This window comes from Hordeum vulgare, chromosome 1H (genome assembly GCF_904849725.1).
Source record: "Hordeum vulgare subsp. vulgare chromosome 1H, MorexV3_pseudomolecules_assembly, whole genome shotgun sequence".
Lineage (NCBI taxonomy): Eukaryota > Viridiplantae > Streptophyta > Magnoliopsida > Poales > Poaceae > Hordeum > Hordeum vulgare.
In genome coordinates, this window is record NC_058518.1 from 370,833,893 (window position 1) to 370,852,065 (window position 18,173).

The following is an 18,173-nucleotide window of genomic DNA, read 5'->3' on the forward strand; positions in this document are numbered from 1 at the left end:
ATTTGTTGATCGCCAGACAGGAGGTGAGAGGATACTCTCGAGTATTAGCAGCTGAATGTGTCAGATTCAACCACACCTGAAAGATTAGTATATGCAAGCAAAGTAGTAACAGCAAAGTAGTATGATAGCAACAGTGTCAGAAACGATTTGTTGACGACAGACTATTCCTAACTGTCGTATCAATGGCGCCAAGTTTCCTCGTTGACGGAAATTGTCTGTTCCCGTCAACGACCAGCGAAAAAGTATTGTAGCAGGTAGCAGCAGTGTAACGACTAATAGCAGTGGAAAGGAACAGCAGTAGTGACAGCAGTAGCAAGTAGCAACAGTAGCAAGCGACAGTAGTAGCAACAGTAGCAGGACAAGTAACACCAGCAGAGCAAGACAAGTAACAGCATCAGTAGGACAAACTCGTAGGCAATGGGTCGGTGATTTGTTTGGATGATATTCATCATGCAACAGTTATAACACGAAGAGATATGTGGCTAGCTCTCGTTCGTCAATGTGATGTAGGCATGCATTCCGTGTGTCGTCATACGTGCTTAGGGAAAAGAACTTGCATGACATCTATTGTCCATCCCTCCCGTGCCAACGGGGTCCAAAAGGAAACTATGGGATATTAAGGTTCTCCTTTTAATAAAGAACCAGACCAACGCATTAGCACTTGGTGAACACATGAACTCCTCAAACTATGGTCATCACCGGGAGTGGTTCCGGTTATTGTCACTCCGGGGTTGTCGGATCATAACACATAGTAGGTAACTACAACTTGCAAGATTGGATCTAAAACACACATATATTGGTGACAACATAATAATTTCAGATCTGAAATCATGGCACTCGGGCCCTAGTGACAAGCATTAAGCATTGCAAAGTAGTAGCAACATCAATCTCAGAACATACTGGATACTAGGGATCAATCCCCATCAAAACTAACTCGATTACATGATAGATCTCATCCTACTCATCACCGCCCAGCGAGCCTATGAATAGATTACTCACGAACGACGAAGAGCTTCATGGAATTGGAGAGGGAAGAAGGTTGATGATGACGATGGCAACGATTTCCCCTCTCCGGAGCACAAAACGGACTCTAGATCTGCCCTCTAGATGAAGAACAGGTTGTGGCGGCGCCTCCGTATCGCAAACGTGACAAAATCTTCTCTCTTGATTTTTTCTGGGACGAAAGTGAACTTATAGAGCTGAGATTGGGGGCGGCAGAGCCACGTGGGCCCCACAAGCTTGCCATCTGCCACTAGGGGGTGGCGGTGGCAGGGCTTGTGGCCCACTGGCCCACCCCCTCAGGTGGATCTTTGCGTAGGTATTTTTCATATTTTCCAAAAATATTCTCCGTAAATTTTCAGGACGTTCTGAGAACTTTGATTTCTGCACAAAAATAACACCAAGGCAATTCTGCTGAAAACAGCGTCAGTCCAGGTTAGTTCCATTCAAATCATGCAAATTAGAGTCCAAAACAAGGGCAAAAGAGTTTGGAAAAGTAGATACGATGGAGACGTATCAACTCCCCCAAGCTTAAAACCTTGCTTGTCCTCAAGCAACTCAGTTGACAAACTGAGAGAGAAAGAAAAACTTTGACAAACTCTGTTTGATCTTGTTGTTGCAACTATGTCTAACTCATAACCAGAATTTTAGCAAGATCACAAGTTAACCACATAAGCAAGTGACACAAAGGTCTCACGGTAAACTAATATCAATGGCATAATCTGCTAACGAGCAAATAATAACGAGTTTCAAATACCAACACTTCAATCAAAACAAGCATGAAGCAATATGAATAGGTGGTATCTCGCTAGCTCTTTCTGAGACCGCAAAACATAAATGCAGAGCACTTTCAAAGATCAAGGGCTGACTAAACATTGTAATTCATAGCAATGAAGATCCAGTCATAGTCATACTCAATATCAATCAAAAGCAAAGCATAAAAATGACACAGGTGCTCTCTAATTGGTGCTTATATAAGAAGAGGATGACTCGAGAGGAAAATAAATAAACAGGCCCTTCGCAGAGGGAAGCATTGATTTGCAGACGTGCCAGAGCTCAAGCTTTGAAAACAAAGATAATAATTTTGGGTGGCATGCTATCATTGTCAACACAATGACCAAGAGTTCTCAATATCTTCCACGCTACTCATGCTATAGGCGGTTCCCAAACAGAAAAGTAAAGTTTTAACTCCCCCACCACCAATCAATCACACTCCACGGCTAGCCGAATCCTCGGGTACCGTCCATACTAACATCAATCCGGGGGGAGTCTTGTTTTACAGTTATGTTTTCGATTTAAGCGTGGAACCGGGCATTCCAATTACCGGCCCCTTTCTCGTGAATGACAGTGAATAAACACATGTCGAGGATAACACTCCTAGCATGGAAGATACCAATAGCCCCCTGTCACCACATGAGCGGTTCGGGCATGCAAAACAGACTATTTCTTGAAGGTTTAGAGAGTGGCACATGCAAATTTACTTGGAACGGCAGGTAAATACCGCAAATAGGTAGGTATGGTGGACTCTCATGGAAAAACTTTTGGGTTTATGGAGGTGGATGCACAAGCAGTATTCCGCTTAGTACAAGTGAAGGCTAGCAAAAGACTGGAAAGCGACCAACTAGAGAGCGACAACAGTCATCAAGATGCAATGAGTTTGACTAACATTGAATGCAAGCATGAACAAGATATAAATCACCATGAACACGAACATCATAGAGGCTATGTTGATTTTGTTTCAACTACATGCATGAACATGTGCCAAGTCAAGCCACTTGAATCATTCAAAGGAGAATACCATCCTATCATACTACATCATAGTCATCTCAAAATCTATGTTGGCATTCAAGACAAACCATTATAAGCTCTCAGCTAGTTAAGCATGGCATCATAAACTATGATCTCTAAGTTGTCATTGCAAACATGGTTCTCTCACAACAAAGCTGAATCTGGGTCGACAAGCTAGTCATATTTACAAGAACAAAATAGATAGAGTTCATACCAGCTTTTCCAGTCTCAGTCACTTCATCGTGTATCATCATTATTGCCTTTCATTTGCATGGTCGAACGATGTGAACAATAATAAGAGTGCTCGTGCATTGGACTAAGCTGAATCTGCACGCAAACACAAAGGAGAAGACAAAGTAATATGGCTCTTTGAAAGCTAAACAGGTATGCATGAAAGAACCACTAAACATTGTAACCAATATCTTCTACCTTGACCCAAAGAAAAAGAAAACTATTTACACGGAAAAGCTCCCAACAAGCAAAAGAAGAAAGGAAAATCTTTTTGGGTTTTCTCAAAAGGACACAAAACAAGAAAACGAAAATAAACTAGCATGGATGGTACAGTGGCAAAGTGTAAACACCAGCTAACAAAGTGAAAGCATAAGCATGAATGTAAAGTCGGTGAGAACGCGTACTCCCCCAAGCTTAGGCTTTTGGCCTAGCTTGGTCTACTCCCAAGGATGGTCCTGGCGAAACCCAAAATCATAATGGTTGTTATACGGGAGTGCTGCAGCCACTGCGTGAATAGCTGCCTCATGAAGTCGAGCAGCCGTCGCCTCCCTCTCATACTCCTCTGCCTCTCCTAAGGTTATGTAGTGTCTTTGTTTTACCTGAAAGTCAAAGAAAGCAGGAGCAGGAAGGGTAATATGGAAAACACGCTGCCGGTCAAATATCAAGCGGTATAGGAGGGATCCATGATCTCTCTCAAGGAACTGGTAGCGTGTTAGAGCAACACGATCAAGGTAGGTTGTACGGAGAGGAGGGTCTTCTAAACGGATGGATACTCCAAGAAAATTTGCTAAGCGTGTAGCATAAACTCCACCAAAGAAATCCCCCTCACTGGCATTATTATTCAGCCTCCTTGCTATTATAGCTCCCATATTGAAGCTCCTGTCACCTGTTATTGCGCTCTTAAGGATACTAAGGTCGGAAGGGCATAGGTGACAATGTGCACCCTTGCCGTTAATGCACCTACCTATAAAGAGGGCAAAGTAGTGCAAAGCAGGGAAATGGATGCTTCCTATGGTGGCTTGCGTGATATCTCTGGTTTCTCCAATAGTTATACTAGAGACAAAGTCTCTGACCGAAGACTTAGAAGGATCATTAATACTACCCCCATCGGGTATCTTGCAAATCCTATTGAAATCCTCCAAATCCATGGCGTAGGATTTATCATACAGATCAAACAGTATGGATGAGTCACGGCCAACTGAAAATTTAAATCTACGCACGAAAGAGGCAGTGAGCATAGCATACTGTTCACATTTATCTAAGAGGAATTCTTCTAACCCGGCATTGTGGACAAGTGTATCAAACTCATCCTTGAAACCTGCTTCGATCATGAACTCATCGAAAGGCCATTCACATGGTTGTACCGGCGCGTCCCTTAGTTGAAAAGGTTCGGGCTCCCGAAAAGAAAGGCGGGGACCCTTCTTACTTGAGGAACCACCATGAAACTTCCTCCTGAACATAATTTCCTTCTGCTGAAATTTTTAAAGTTCAAGAGAAAAGTGAATGAAGGCCAACCACACCTTGTAGCAACTACTCCTACTAGTGTCTAGAGACCGTATCACGCGCTAAAACTACTTGGGACCTGCTAAATCAACATATCTAGCTCAAGAACAGGGTCACCAAGGTAGCAAGAATACGCGAAGGATAAAGCACTAGAGCAAAAACTAATTGGACCAATGGAGGAGTCACTTACCAAGGAGTAATTTCCCCAAAACGGTTCGGAGAACGGTGCTTTGAGCAAGGAGATCGAAAATCACAGCCAAATGAGCAAGAACACGGGTTTGAGCTGCGAAACAATTTTTTCTGGAGGTGGAAGAAGAGGCTGGGAGCTGGAATGAGTGGAGGGGGTCCCTGTGGGCCCCACAAGCTTGCTAGCCGCCACCAGGGGTGGCGGTTGCAGGGCTTGTGGCCCACTGGTCAGGCCCCCAGGCCAGCTCTCAGGCCCAGTAATTTTCAAATATTCCAGAAAAATCATACTAAATTTTCAAGACCATCGGAGAACTTTTATTTTCGAGGTATTTTTCTCCGGGACGCTAAAACAGAAAACAGGAAAACTAAACTAAATCTATCATTTTTATTCTAAGCAACAGAAAATGAAAGCTCAAAACAGAGGTATGTGACTCTTTGATTCATCCATTTCATGGTCATCGAAAGAAATCCGTCAATGGGGTTGATCAAGTCCTCATGACAAAACCTTCTCGAATCGCAAGAGAGAACGGAGAATTTTCGAATAGCCACTAAGTCACCTCAATGGGGATATGTATCTCCCCAACAAGCAAATCATACTTCATCTTGACACGAGGAATAGGGCATTCAAAGCTTCCAATAAGAATCGATGAAGTCTTTTCCATTGCATTGATGCAATGTACTTGATATCGTTTCTTCGGAAAGTGCACTTTGTGCTCCTTACCGTTGACATGGAAAGTGACATTGCCTTTGTTGCAATCTATAACAGCCCCTGCAGTGTTTAAAAAGGGTCTTCCGAGGATGACAGCCATGGCATCGTCCTCGGGAATATCCAAGATAACAAAGTTTGTTAAGATAGTGGTGTTAGCAACCACAACAGGCACATCCTCGCAAATGCCGATAGGGAAAGCAGTTGATTTATCGTCCATTTGCAGAGAAATTTCAGTAGGTGTCAACTTATCCAATTCAAGTCTACGATAAAGAGAGAGCGGCATAACACTAACACCGGCTCCAAGGTCACATAAGGCAGTTCTTACGTAGTTTCCTTTAATGGAGCAAGGTATAGTAGGCACTCCAGGATCACCAAGTTTCTTAGGAGTTCCACCTTTGAAAGTGTAGTTGGCAAGCATGGTGGAGATCTCAAGATCTGGTATCTTCCGTTTATTAGTCACGATATCTTTCATGTACTTGGCATACGGAGACATCTTGAGCATATAAGTTAACCACATCTGCAGAAAGATGGGTCTTATCATCTCAACGAAGCGCTCAAAATCCTCATCATCCTTTTTCTTGGATGGCTTAGGAGGAAAGGGCATAGATCTCTGAACCCATGGCTCCCTTTCCTTACCATGCTTCCTACCAGTGAAGTCATTCTTATCGTATCTCTTAGGTTGTGGGTTATCAGGATTAACCGTAGGTTCAATCTGCACATCCTCATCATTGCTAGGTTGAGCATTATTATGAACATCACTGTCCATATTGTCACCAGGTTCATGTTCATCACCAGATTGTGTTTCTGCATTAGACGCAGAAATATTATTAGGTTCTTCAGGTGTGACAGTATTTGGTGAACTAACATGCAGGTTTATATCATCCTTCTTCTTCTCCTTAGGATGACTTGGTGTACCAGCATTGATTCCTTGATAATCTTGATCAATTCTCTTAGGGTGACCTTCAGGATACAAAGGTTCTTGAGTCATTTTGCCTCCTCTAGAAATGACTCTGACAGAGTTGTCATTTAATTCATTGAGTAGGTCATTCTGAGCTTTAAGTACTTGTTCTACCTGAGTAGTAATCATAGAGGCATGTTTACTCAGAAGCTTCAGATCATTGACATTTCTGTCTACACAAGCACTTAAATGGCTAAGCATACGAGTACTTTGTTCCAAGTGTCTCATAACATAATCATTGAAACTCTATTGTTTGGCAACAAAGTTGTCAAATTCATCAAAGCATAGGCTAGCAGGTTTATCAAAAGGAATATCACTCTCATCATACCTACGCAGAGAATTCACTTCTACTACTTGTATCGGGTTATCGAGACCATGATCTCTTCGATAGGTGGTAGATTTTTGACATCTTCAGATCTAATGCCTTTCTCTTGCATAGATTTCTTGGCTTCTTGCATATCTTCGGGACTGAGGAATAGAATACCTCTTTTCTTCGGAGTTGGCTTAGGAGGTGGTTCGGGAATAGTCCAAGTATTATCGTTGATCAAGATGTTATTCAGTAGGGTCTCAGCTTGTTCTACAGTTCGTTTCCTAAAAACACAACCGACACAACTATCTAGATGGTCTCTAGAGGCATCGGTAATTCCGTTATAGAGGATATCAAGTATCTCGTTCTTCTTAAGAGGGTGGTCAGGAAAAGCATTCTGTAGCTGGACGAGCCTCCCCCAAGCTTGTGGGAGACTCTCTTCTTGGAGTTGAGCAAAGTTGTATATTTCCTGCAAGGCAGCTTGCTTCTTATGGGCAGGGAAATATTTCTCACAGAAGTAATAGACCATATCCTGGGGATTACTCACATATCCAGGAGCAAGAGACGTGAACCAGGCTTTAGCGTCATCCTTTAGAGAGAAAGGAAACAGCTTAAGGATATAGTAGTGGCGGATCTTCTCCTCATTAGTAAAAAGGGTGGCTATATCGTGTAGTTTGGCAAGATGGGCTACGACCGTCTCAGACTCATAACTGTGAAAAGGATCAGATTCGACTAGAGAGATTATCTCAGGATCGATAGAGGATTCATAATCCTTATCGGTGATAAAGATAGGTGAAGTGGCAAACTTCGGGTCGTATTTCATCCTAGCTTTCAGAGATTTTTCCTTCCACTTGAGAAGTAATTTCTCAGCGTCATAGGCATCCTTACATGCAAGAAAATCCTCAGTTATCTCTCCCTCCATAACTTAACCCTCAGGTATATCAGGCAATTCATATCTAGGAGAGCTAGATCTAACAGGAGCAAAAGCAGGTTCTATCTCAATAGTATTGGCAATTTCAGAAGCATCACGAGCATTGGCAGTAACTCTAGCAATATGAGCATCAAGGAATACCCCTAGTGGAACATCAGGAAAAGTAGCATCTCTAGCAGTATCAAGCATAGCATCATCAGGCAAAATAGCATCTCCAGCATCATCAGGCAAAGCAGTATCAAGCATAGCATCTCTAGCAGTATCAAGCATATCATCTCTAGTAGTATCAGGCAAAGTAGTATGAGGCATAGCATCATAAGCATCATCAAGCACACGCGACATATCAATATTTCTAGCAGGAGGTGATGTCGCAAACTTAATCATAACTGAAGGTGAATCAAGTGCAGAGCTAGATGGCAATTCCTTACCTCCCCTCGTAGTTGAGGGCAAGACTTTGGTTTTTGGATCCTTCAGATTCTTCATAGTGATCAACAGATATAAATCCCAAGTAACTCAGAGAATATAGCAATACCTCCCCGGCAACGGCGCCAGAAAAATGTTGACTGGCACTCTCTGGCAATAGCTAGACGAATGCTGATTTTGTGACAACAGACCTTCCCCTGCAACGGCACCAGAAGAATGCTGCTAGCACTCCCCGGCAACGAAACTAGAAGAATGTTGTTGACGGCCCACCAGCGCGTGGGGTCGCAGCAGTTTTCGAGGGTAGAGTATTCAACCCAAATTTGTTGATCGCCAGACGGGAGGTGAGAGGATACTCTCGAGTATTAGCAGCTGAATGTGTCAGATTCAACCACACCTGAAAGATTAGTATCTGCAAGCAAAGTAGTAACAGCAAAGTAGTATGATAGCAACGGTGTCAGAAACGATCTGTTGACGGCAGACTATTCCTAACTGTCGTATCAATGGCGCCAAGTTGCCTCGTTGACGGAAATTTTTTGTTCCCGTCAACGACTAGCGAAAAAGTATTGTAGTAGGTAGCAGCAGTGTAACGAGTAATAGCAGTGGCAAGGAACTGCAGTAGTGACAGCAGTAGCAAGTAGCAACAGTAGCAAGCGACAGTAGTAGCAACAGTAGCAGGACAAGTAACAACAGCAGAGCAAGACAAGTAACAGCAGCAGAGCAAGACAAGTAACAGCAGCAGTAGGACAAACTCGTAGGCAATGGGTCGGTGATTTGTTTGGATCATATTCATCATGCAACAGTTATAACACAGAGAGATATGTGGCTATCTCCCATTCGTCAATGTGATGTAGGCATGCATTCCGTGTGTCGTCATACGTGCTTAGGGAAAAGAACTTGCATGACATTTATTGTCCATCCCTCCCGTGGCAGCGGGGTCCAAAAGGAAACTACGGGATATTAAGGTTCTCCTTTTAATAAAGAACTGGACCAACGCATTAGCACTTGGTGAACACATGAACTCCTCAAACTATGGTCATCACCGGGAGTGGTTTCGATTATTGTCACTCTGGGGTTGCCGGATCATAACACATAGTAGGTAACTACAACTTGCAAGATCGGATCTAAAACACACAAATATTGGTGACAACATAATAATTTCAAATCTGAAATCATGACACTCGGGCCCTAGTGACAAGCATTAAGCATGGCAAAGTAGTAGCAACATCAATCTCAGAACATAGTGCATACTAGGGATCAATTCCCGTCAAAACTAACTCGATTACATGATAGATCTCATCCTACTCATCACCGGCTAGTGAGCCTATGAATAGATTACTCACAGACGATGAAGAGCTTCATGGAATTGGAGAGGGAAGAAGGTTGATGATGACGATGGCGACGATTTCCCCTCTCCGGAGCCCAAAACGGACTCCAGATCTGCCCTCTAGATGAAGAACATGTTGTGGCGGCGCCTCCATATCGCAAACGCGACGAAATCTTCTCTCTTGATTTTTTCTGGGACAAAAGTGAACTTATAGAGCTGAGATTGGGGGCGGCAGAGCCACGTGGGCCCCACAAGCTTTCCATCCACCACCAGGGGGTGGCGGTGGCAGGGCTTGTGGCCCACTGGCCCACCCCCTCAGGTAGATCTTTGCATAGGTATTTTTCATATTTTCCAAGAATATTCTCCGTAAATTTTCAGGACGTTCTGAGAACTTTGATTTCTGCACAAAAATAACGCCAAGGCAATTCTGCTGAAAACAGCGTCAGTCCAGGTTAGTTCCATTCAAATCATGCAAATTAGAGTCCAAAACAAGGGCAAAAGAGTTTGGAAAAGTAGATACGATGGAGACATATCAGTCTCCAACGTATCTATAATTTTCTATTGTTCCACGCTGTTATGTAACCATTCTTGGATGTTTTATAACCATTTTATAGCAATTTTAGATCATTTCTTTGGGACTAACATATTGACATAGTGCCTAGTGCCAGTTGTTGTTTTTTGTTGTTTTTCCTTTGCATAAAATCCATATCAGATGAGGTCCAATTGCCACGAAACATTACGGAGTTTTTTTGGACCAGAAGGAAACTTGGAGGCCAAGATTGTGCAGCAGCAAAGGCCCAAGGGGCCCACTAGACACCACGGCATGCTAGAGGCCCCTAGTGCGGCCTCGTGTCTAGTGGGGCCCTCCTAAAGCTTCTACACTGCCTCTGAGCTCTATAAATACCCCAATATTCCAGAAACCCAAGAGGAGTCGACAAAAAATCATTTTAGCCGCAGCAAGTTTCAGAGCCACGAAAACCAATCTAGAGCCTTTTTTATAGAAGAACACGATCATGTAGGGGTTCAACATCTAAATTGGTATTCCTCCCATGATGTGTGAGTAGTTCATATCAGACCTACGGGTCCGTAGGCAGTAGCTAGATGGATTTCTCTCTCATTTTGTTTCTCAATACAATGGTCTCTTGGAGATCCATATGATGTAAATCTTTCTTTTGTGGTGTGTTTATTGGGATCGATGAATTGTGAGTTTATGATCAGATCTATGAAAACATATTCATGCTTGATTATTATGGCCTCGTATTTCTTCTCCTATATTTGGTTTTTGTCGGACCAACTTGATCTTTTAAGTTGCAATGGGAAGAGGTGCTTTGTGATAGGTTCGATCTTGCGGTGCTCAATCTCAGTGACAGAAAGAGATATGACACGGATGCATCGTTGCCATTAAGGACAAAAAGATGGGGTCTATTCCTACATGAATAGATCTTTTCTACATCATGTCATCATTCTTAAGGCATTACCCCGTTTCTCTATGAACTCAAAACACTAGATGCATGCTCGATAGCGGTCGGTGTGTGGAGTAATAGAAGTAGATGCAGGCACAAGTTGGTCTACTTATTTTGAACGTGATGCCTATATGAATGATGATTGTCATGAATATCGTCATAATTATTTGCTTTTCTATCAATTTCCCAACAGTAATTTGTCTACCCACCACTTGCTATTTTTCTCGAGAGAAGCCACTAGTGAAACCTACGCCCCTCGGGTCCACTTCACATAATCTATTTGCAATCTCTACATTGCTATTTGCTTTTCTACTTTATTTGCGCTTTTGTTTTCAGATCTATATTATAAAAAAATACCTTGTTGTGTTCTATTTGCTATCTCTTTTATTTGCATCTATCAACCTATCCTTACTTTACCCACGAGGGAATGACAACCCCTCTATGCATTGGGTTGCGAGGATTTGCTATTTGTGTGCAGGAGTTGCTTACATAGTCTTGTGGATCTTCCTACTGGATTGATACTTTGGTTTCTTAACCGGGGGAAATACTTGTCGTCGCTGTGCTACATCATCCTTTAAGATTGGAGGGAAACCAACGCACTCGCGAGAGACGTCGGGCCTCTGCCCAGGTTTCTGCCTCGAGACAACGATGCTTCATCCCAAAAGTTATATCTTGATTTTTTTTTCTAGGGTAAAACACGCCATATAGGAGAAGAGGGGCGTCGGAGGGCCAGTAGGGGGCCCACAAGCCATCACGGCACGGCCTGGGGAGGGCACCCTGTTGGCTTGTGCCAAGTTGGCTACCCCTCTCCTGTGTATTTTTGGCCCAATAATTCTTATATATTCCAGAAAAATGCTCCGTGAAATTTTAGGTCATTTGGAGCAACTTGATTTTTCTTCCTTTTTCTCGGTTTCTCGATCCAGAATTCCGGTTTCCAAATACTTCCCCTTCGTGATGTACCTTGCATATTCAGAGAGAAAATGCATAAGAATTACATAATAACAGGGAATAATGGACAATAATGAAACAAGTATCAATAAAGATTCATGATGTTAAATGAGCGTGTCAGTAATAGTGATAGATAGTTTTGTAGCAAGATAATTCATAACAAGTGACAAGTAACAATAGTAGAAAGTGGGCGGCGAGGTATCACACTCCTTTTTATAGCAAAGGACATGCCAGAAAGTTCTTTTATATGAGGCAAACGCTCCCGAGGACACATGTGAATTATTGTCTAGTCATGTTCATCATGTTGAGTTGATTCGCGTTCGTTACTTTGATAATTTGATATGTGGGTGTACCGGTGCTAAGGTCTTGTTCTTACTTGAACAAGTGACCCACTTATTATTACCCCCTCTCGCAATCATCCGCAACTGTGAAACAAGAATTAAGATAAATATAACTATAGCATGAAACGTGTGGATCCAAATCAGCCCTTTCTGAAGCAAGACATGAACTAGGGTTCAAGCATTTGTCACTCTCGCAACCCATCATCTACTTATTACTCCACAATGCCTTATCTTAGGCCCATAACATGGTGAAGTGTAGTGTAGTCGACGTCCACACGACACCACTAAGAAAAGCAACAACAACTTCACATAATTACTTATAACAAAACTTCTCACATGTCCTCAGGTACAATATTAACTACTCACACCTCATCGACATGTTCAACATTAGAGGTGCAATAATGGTGATCAAGGGTCTGAACATGATATCTTCCACCAAGTAATCCAACGAGCATCACCTACGAGATGCAATCAACACTACTAGTAACCCACATGTACCAATCTGAGGTTTTAAGGCAAAGGCTAAATACGAGAGATGAACTAGGGTTGGAGATGAGATGGTGCTGGTGAAGATGTTGATGATTATTGATCCTCCCATGAAGGAGGAAGCATTGGTGATGACGGTGGATTCATTCTCCCCCTCCCGGGAAGGAATTCCCTAGCAGAATCTCTGTGCCGAAGAGAAAAAGGGCCTCTATCCAAATTTCCACCTCGAGACAGTGGCCTTTGTTCCAAGAGTATGCTTATGATTTTTTCTAGGTCAAAACACAACATATAGGAGAGGAGAGGAGGGAGGGGGGTTCGGGATACCCGCATGGCCCCCACGAGGTAACAGGGCGCGGCTAGGGGGTGGTCACGCCTTGTTGGCTCATGGCTAGCAGGTTCTCCCACAGGTATATTTTTGGCCCAAAAATTCTTATATATTCCATAAAAATTCTCCGTGAAATTTGAGGTCATTTGGAATCTAGTGATTTTTCACCCCTTTTCTTGGTTGTGAGGTCCAGAATTCTAGTTTTCGACGTTTTCCCTCTTCGTGGTGTACCTTGCATATTCGGAGAGAAAAGACATAAGAATTGTATCATAATGATGAATAATGGACCAGAATAACATAAATATCAACAAGAATTCATGATGCATAATGGATATATCACCCCTCTACCACCGAGAAGTCATGAATCTTGGGCAGAGCCATCATTGCTGTGTTGACCGACAACTGAGAGCTTGGAAGAACAACATCTCGGTGATGGCCACGACAACCATTTGAGGGATGGAGGGACAACTTTTCATCCTCAACGAAGAGCCTGGGTGCCGCAGAGGCCATATCCAGTGGCGGAAGGGGGAGAAAAGGTGCCAGAATCGATGCAAAATGGTCGGCCGTGGATGGACTCGACAACAATGACGAGAATTGGCGACACGGTGGGGGTTGGGCCCGATGTGGTTGACACACTCATTGCGGCGGCGAGATACAGGCGGAATCAATGTTTGGTGGCGACACGTCACACGATGGGGAACTTCCACGGGATAGTTGGTTTTCACATGGCTGCATTTTTGTTTTGCGGCAGCGCGGCAAATATGCAACACTTGGGGCACCATTTTGTTTTGGGGGGTGCTATTTTGTGCGTAAGTTGCTATGAAGCGGCCTGAACTATTAACTATTTTTTTCTTTTTTCAATGTTTTTCTTCCGGATTTTTCTTCCCTTTTCTATTTTATTTTTTATTCATTATTCTTGTTGCGAACAACTTCCCAAATTGGTGAATATTTTTTTGAATATATTTTTAAAGTCACAAAGATTTTTCAAATTCATGAACATTTTTAAATTTAGATACATTTTTATGAAACCGTGACCATTTTTCAATTTGACGAACATTTTTTATCCTTTGAGAATATTTTTTTGAATTGGCGAACATATTTTGAATCGATAAACTCTTTTTTGAGTCGATGAACATTGTTGAGTCGGTGAACTTTTTTGTTATCGATTAACATTTAAAAAAAATGATCATTTTTTGTGAATTTACAAAAAATAATGATTTTTTAATTTGGCATGTTTAAATTCGAGATTTTTTTAAAAAATCATGATTTTGTTAATACAGGAAAAATTTACGATTTTAGGAACATTTTCCCGAAATTCACAGTTATTCAAATCAAAAACCTTTTTGAAATCTCGAACTATTTTAAGGAAGGAAAAATAAAACGAGGAAAAAACCTAAAGCAAAAAGGAAAAAATGCAAAAAATATAGGAGGGGTGTTCTCGTTGTCTCATGGAGTGGCCCAATAGGGCGTGCATGGAGGGGGGGGGGAGGATGTGCGCGCTAGCTTGTTAGCCTAAAATCACTAATTGATGAGTACTTCTTTCAAAGGTCACTCCTATGTGCTCATAATTGGCGCAATTCATTTGTGTCACTTGGTGCAACGTGAGAGTTTTTCATTTCTTTCGTAGATTTATTATTTCAAAATGTTTTATCTCTCAAACCGTGCGTTCAAATCTCGATCCGTTTTTATCGTTGAATTTTTCGCATCGAGATCTTTAAAAATAGATCTCATGTTGATAGGTTTTGATGATTTTTTTCATGAAAAAAAATAGACGAAAAACCCGTGTCTCTCGCAAAAGAAAAATAAATAGAAAACATGTTTTATTCCGTTTCCGAAAAGAACAGTCATGCCTCTTATGAAAAAAACGTGTTTGTTTTCGTTTTCAAGAGGTACGTCCGTGCTGTTGGGGAACGTAGTAATTTCAAAAAAAAAACCTACGCCACACAAGGATCTATCTATGAAGAAATCAGCAACGAGAGAGGTTGTAGAGCATCTTCATACCTTTGAAGATCGCTAAGCGGAAGCGTTGCTAGAACGCGGTTGATGAAGTCGTACTCGCAGCGATTCAGATCGCGGTGAAATCCGATCTATGCACCGAATGTTGGTGCCTCCGTGTTCAACGCACGTGCAGACTGGTGATGTCTCCAACACCTTGATCCAGCAAGGAGGGAGGAGAGGTTGAGGGAGAGCTCCGGCAGCACGACGGCATGATGATGGTGGAGCTGCGTGTTAACTCCGACAGGGCTTCGCCAAGCAGTACGGAGGACGAGGAGAAGGAGTAGGGTTGCACCGAGAGAGAGGCAATTGTTGTCTCAAATCTGCCCAAAAGTCCTCAATATATATAGGAGGAGAGGGAGGAGGTGCCCACCCTTTAGGGTTTCCCACCCTAAAGGGTGCGGCAGCCCTAGAAGCCAAGGAGGGCGGCAGCCAAGGGTGGAGGGCCCTAGGGTGGGCCTTTGAGGCCCAAGGTGGCCTCCCACGCCTAGGGTTTCCCCTCTCTCCACCCCTTGTGCGCCTTGGGCTGGTTGTGGAGGCGCACCAGCCCACATATGGGCTGGTTCCCACCCACTCTTAGCCCATGTAATAACTTGGGGCTGGTGGCCCTTGCCGGTGGACCCTCGGAACCCTTCCGGTGGACCCCCGGAACATTACCGGTGTCGCCCGAAACAATTTCAGTGACAAAAACCTCACTTCCTATATATAATTATTTACCTCCGGACCATTTCGGAACTCTTCGTGATGTCCTGGATCTCATCCGGGATACCGAACAACCTTCGGTAACCACGTACACTATTCCCCTATAACCCTAGCGTCATCGAACCTTAAGTGTGTAGACCCTACGGGTTCGGGAGATATGCAGACATGACCGAGACACCTCTCCGGTAAATAACCAACAACGGGGTCTGGATATCCATGTTGGTTCCCACATGTTCCACGATGATCTCATCGGGTGAACCACAATGTCGAGGATTCAAGCAATCCCGTATGCAATTCCCTTTATCTACCGGTATGATACTTGCCCGGGATTCGATCGTCGGTATTCCTATACCTTGTTCAGTCTCGTTACCGGCAAGTCCCTTTACTCGTTCCGTAACACATCATCTCGTGGCTAACTCCTTAGTCACACTGAGCTCAATGTGATGATGGATTACCGAGTGGGCCCAGAGATACCTCTCCGTCACACGGAGTGACAAATCCCAGTCTCGATTCGTATAACCCAACAGATACTTTCGGAGATATCTGTAGTGCACCTTTATAACGACCTAGTTACGTTGTGATGTTTGATACACCCAAAGCACTCCTACGGTATCCGAGAGTTGCACAATCTCATGGTCTAAGGAAATGATACTTGACATTAGAAAAGCTTTAGCAGACGAACAACATGATCTAGTGCTATGCTTAGGATTGAGTCTTGTCCATCACTTCATTCCCCAATGATGTGGTCCCGTTATCAATGACATCCAATGTCCATGATCAAGAAACCATGATCATCTATTGATCAACGAGCTAGCCAACTGGAGGCTCACTAGGGACACATTGTGATCTATATATTCACATATGTATTACGGTTTCCGGTTAATGCAATTATCATGAATAATAGACAATTACCATGAACTAGGAAATATAATAATAACCACTTTACTATTGTCTCTAGGGAATATTTCCAACATGTGCTTCTCGCGGTGCCTCTTGCGGAAGCAAATCCGTACCTCTCATAGAAACAAAACAATGTCTCTCGAGAAAGGAAAAAAACACAAAGCACATTTTTTGGGCATCGATAACCACCACACGTGTGCTGGGAATAACACCTGGCCACACGCCCTATGGTCACACATTGGGTCATGTCACTACATACATGCACAAGTAATGAAACTGATGATGTGAGCAGAATTTTTTGTCTTTTTAGTTTTAAGAATGTTTTATCTTTTAAATAAAAAATCCGATTGAGAAATCGTTTTCACCATTAAATCTGCCGCGACGGGATCTTCGAAACTAGATCTTATATTTATATGTTACGATGACCTTTCTTGGTTAAAAATTATCATGTCTATTACACATAAATTGCCATCATGATTACACCCAAATTGTCACGATATATTTCAACTATTTTTCTTCCACGTTTAAGGTAATTTTTGACATGTTATAAAAAAGGGAATTAAGAAACTACATTTTTCATGATCCATGAAATAATTTTGACATGATTCACAAGTAAAAAAGAATTATGCCATTAATTACTTTAAAAATGCATGTCTAATGGCTCAAATTTGACATGAACCATAAACTAAAATTTTCATGATGAATTACTTAAATTTATCATGATACGTGCCTTAAAATGTGTTATGGTTCTTACAAAAAATATTTTCTATGTTTAAAATACTAGAATTGCCATGGTCAAAATACTAAAATTAGCATGATACATGAATGTAATTTGCCATGATGAATTACTAAAAGTTGCCATGATCCATTAACTAAATTTGTCGTGGTTAATTACTAAAATATTCCATGGCCAATTAATAAAAAATTATGTGAAAAGTACTTGAAATACAATGATAGCTTCAAATCTAGAAAAAACTGTTCCTCGCACCAATGAAAAAGGAAAACATGTTTTTTCATGCATTTTTTGTTTTGATTTTTTCCGACCAAAAGGTAAGAAAGACAGTTGAAAAAACAAAACACAAAAAAATGAAAAATCATTTAAAGGGCTAAAAATATGTGCGAAAAAAAATCTAGAGGAAACGTCCTAAACGTGAAATCGTGACGACGACTAAGAACGCGCACGTGACGACGACTGAGAACGCGCCAAGTGGTTGTGCGTGAAAGAAACCTTGAAAGGCTCCCGAAGAAATGCTAGATAGTTGCTCCCTAATTAGAGCATATCTAGCAGAACCAGTATAATGCCCCGACCCGTAAAATAACCGTCTAAATATGTGTCCGCACGAAAAAGTAGCAACGATCAGAACCCGCAAACGCGTTGGACCCATAAATATTTTTGGGAGGCGTGGTAAAAAGCTTCTCTCGATCTGAAAAACACAGTTTTCGCTTCGATTCTACGGTGCCATGTATCGAAAAAGTAGTTTTTGCATCTGATGATGCATTTTATCGAGGTTTCATTTTTTGTGCTGCATAATTTTTCTCATCACCATATGCATATGCATCACCCATTGGAGCAGCGTTATTATCCAAGGTAGTCTAAACCGCGGTTTTTAAAGCACTGTGGCATCATTTCTGGCACGTAAAAATCACTCATAAA